Source organism: Arabidopsis lyrata, assembly GCF_000004255.2.
Source record: "Arabidopsis lyrata subsp. lyrata unplaced genomic scaffold ARALYscaffold_7, whole genome shotgun sequence".
NCBI classification, from domain to species: Eukaryota; Viridiplantae; Streptophyta; class Magnoliopsida; order Brassicales; family Brassicaceae; genus Arabidopsis; species Arabidopsis lyrata.
The window spans coordinates 15275596-15278630 of record NW_003302549.1 but is presented as its reverse complement, the minus strand read 5'-3'; the positions used below and the strand labels follow the sequence as shown (position 1 = coordinate 15278630).

At 34.6% G+C, this 3035-nt stretch overlaps 1 protein-coding gene across 12 annotated transcripts in view; it reads left to right on the top strand.

Moving 5' to 3' along the window:
- Window positions 1-1077: 1077 nt before the first annotated feature.
- The window catches only part of LOC9304453 (imidazoleglycerol-phosphate dehydratase 2, chloroplastic), a 5545-nt gene continuing 3587 nt past the window's right edge, over window positions 1078-3035 (top strand). For all 12 annotated transcript variants that reach the window (XR_002330685.1, XR_002330684.1, XM_021019378.1 and 9 more), the window contains exon 1: window positions 1078-1287. The gene's annotated coding sequence lies outside the window, so the exon portion shown is untranslated. The remainder of the gene's footprint in view (window positions 1288-3035) is intronic.

Below are 3035 nucleotides of genomic sequence, written 5' to 3'. Positions count from 1 at the left end.
ATGTCTTGGGAAACGAGATTGACGCTGAAGGAGAAGCCGAGTTTTGTTGGGGAACGAGGATTTCGAGTTTCGTGGCAGAGAACAAAGAGAAATACATTTACAGTGTGACGATTAAGGGGTATTAGTGAGTTACACACTGTAGAAGAATAATGAGATTTGAAAATTAGAGGGAAAAGTAGTGTGTATTTTTTTTTGGGACAAATATTTTTTGGTGATATGATTATTAATCACGTTATTTTGTGTTTGTGTTTGTGTCTTCAATTCACGCACCCATTTTGGTAAAAATATATGTTATATACATTATATCTTAGATATATAATTTTGTTTTAATTGTTAAATCTAAACCCTAACCACTCCTTTATAAACCCAAGCCGATATATAATTTCGTTGTAATTGTAAAATGTAAACCCTAACCACTACTTTATAAACCCAAACCGACTTATAATTTCTAAAAAATTGTAAAATCTAAACTCTAGCCACTCTTTTATAAACCCAAACCAATAGATAAGTTCGTTGTAATTTTAAAATCTAAACCCTAAACACTACTTTGTAAACCCAAAGCGGTAAATAGTTTTGCTTTAATCACAAAAACTAAACCCTAAACCCTCTTTTATAAACCCAAACCAATATATATTTTCTCTTCAATCGTGAAAACTATATCCTAAAAACGTGAAATCAAAACTCTAATATTCATTTATAAACTCAAACCAATATATAATCTTGTTTAATTGTAAAATATGATAATCAGTCCATAATTGTTTAGTTTAATTGTTTTAATTAAATATTATAAATAATTTTAATTAATCTATTTAGATGATATGACTAATTTTGATGGGTTAATTAGAAGTGAATCCAAGAATTTTTCCAGAAACACCTAACTATCAAATTTTGCCCTGGGCTTACGGCCCAACCCGTAAGCACCGAACCGAACAACCCGATGTGTTCGGTGTTCGGCCCAATCCGATTTAAAGGGAGTGAACCGATCGATTGATTTCTAATTAGAAATCGGATTTCGGATTTCGATCGGTTTTGCTTAAACCGACCTATATAACCCTAAAACTAAAACCTAATCTCATTTTCCCTTTCTTCTTCGGCGACTCAACCTCCTCTCTGCGATTACGAACCCACAGAAACCTCCGTTCATCTTCTTCGATTACAGTCTTCCCTTCGTTTCTTCTCCATCATTTCATCATCTCCATCATCTTCGACATCCTCTTCACCATCGTGGACATCATCTCGCCGCTCGGCTTTCTCTGGGAGTGAAACCCTAATTCGCGAATCGTAAACGTAAGCTTTTTTCGTTCTCCTAATCGCCTCTTCTTCGTTTATTTGTTATTATGAGTTTGTTTTTGTAGGTTTTGTTTATTACGGTTTTGATTTGGGTAATTTTAGGGTTAGGGTTTTAAAATCGATTTGGGGCTTTCTTCTTAATCGATTTTTCTCTGTTTAATTGTTGTCTTGTGGATTGTTTACGGTCATTATATTGTGTATTTGTATCTTTCTGCAACAGTCTAGATAATCTGTTCAGGTAAAATCTCTAAAATTGTAGCTTCCATTTGTTTCATACCCAAAAGATTAGAGGGACACATCATTGTTGCTTTTTGTCCCAACTGACTTTGGGAAAATTTGCCCCTCTTTGTCTTGAAATTGGAAAGATAAACTCACCGCTTAACTTTGTTCAATATCTCAGACGATTCTTAATGTTCTCGACTTGACAAAATCTCTTAAGTACCTGAATGTTTAGAGTATAATATCCAAAAAATTTGGAGTCTAATTAGTATCTAGAGTTGGATTAAGCCGAGAAATCGTTCAATCTGTATAATTAGAGATTTGTCTTAAATTTCTAACAAATATCCGGAAGAGGAGAACGGTTTGCCAGTAGTTGTGGTGTTTCGTTTGGTTCTGGATAAATCCAGATCTACGAGGCACTTAGATTTCTACGGTTTCGATCGGTAGGCTTAGGCTATTATTGACGGATTTCATTCAATCTATAATTTCTCTATTTTTTACAGATCCAAAATCATGGGTGAGGATATTCCTTTCTTTGATTTCAATAGAGTCGGAGTTTTCTTTCACTTTGTTGCAATAAACGTTGAACGTAACACGCTCATACAAAAGCGCGTGCAGAGGTTTAGGATTGATACTTCCGTCGCTCGAAATGAAATCGATGCTAACGTCTATAGTAGGGTCTTCGAAATTCTCAACGGCAAAATTTGGATGGTGTATAACAAAAATCTCAGTGATTTGAAGAATCTTTTCAATGCTAATTTCCATGCATGTCCTATTGCTAAATATGAGATAGATACAACAAAGTGGTTTGCTGAAAATTTTGATGGAAGAATTGATAACATGTCGCTCGAAGGTGTTAGCGATTACTTTAAATTGGATGTTGAGAAATATGAAAAGCAATCGAGTGATAAAGTTGAACGAGATTGCCATCTCCATATTCAAGTTATCATGGCAGCAATGGGCATCACACAACTGGAGGCACTTCTTAAGAAAAAGGAAGACGAAGCAAAGAGGCCAAGGATATAACATAAACGAAAACCAAAAAAAAGAAAAGAAAAAGAGAAATTGAGGTAAGAAATTTCAAGTGTGAGAATCTGATATTCAAAAAGAGAGTTGAGGAATTCACTGTGTTGTTTCGTTTTTATTTGCAGGTGGTGGATCTTTAGATTCTAAGAACTGAACTCGAAGATGTTGAATCTGCTTTGTTTAATCTATTGTCAAATTGGTGGTTGTTGCAGTTAATTTTACATTGCACTAGATGGTTTCTACTTTTTAACAAAAACATATGTATTGAGAATTAAATTGGAATTCGTCATGAGTTATCTATTGAACTGAATTGTCATTAACTTTTAACTACACCAGGGTTGTTTTAGGGTCATCTGATGCCTGATTGGATCTTTTTGAGGTTCAATTACAGATGTTTCCTCATGGTGATTGGCATTGCCCCAATTGTACATGCAAATTCTGTAGGGCAGTTGTCGAAGAATGTAGTCAAACTGTGGGTGCAAATACCTGCAAAATGTGTG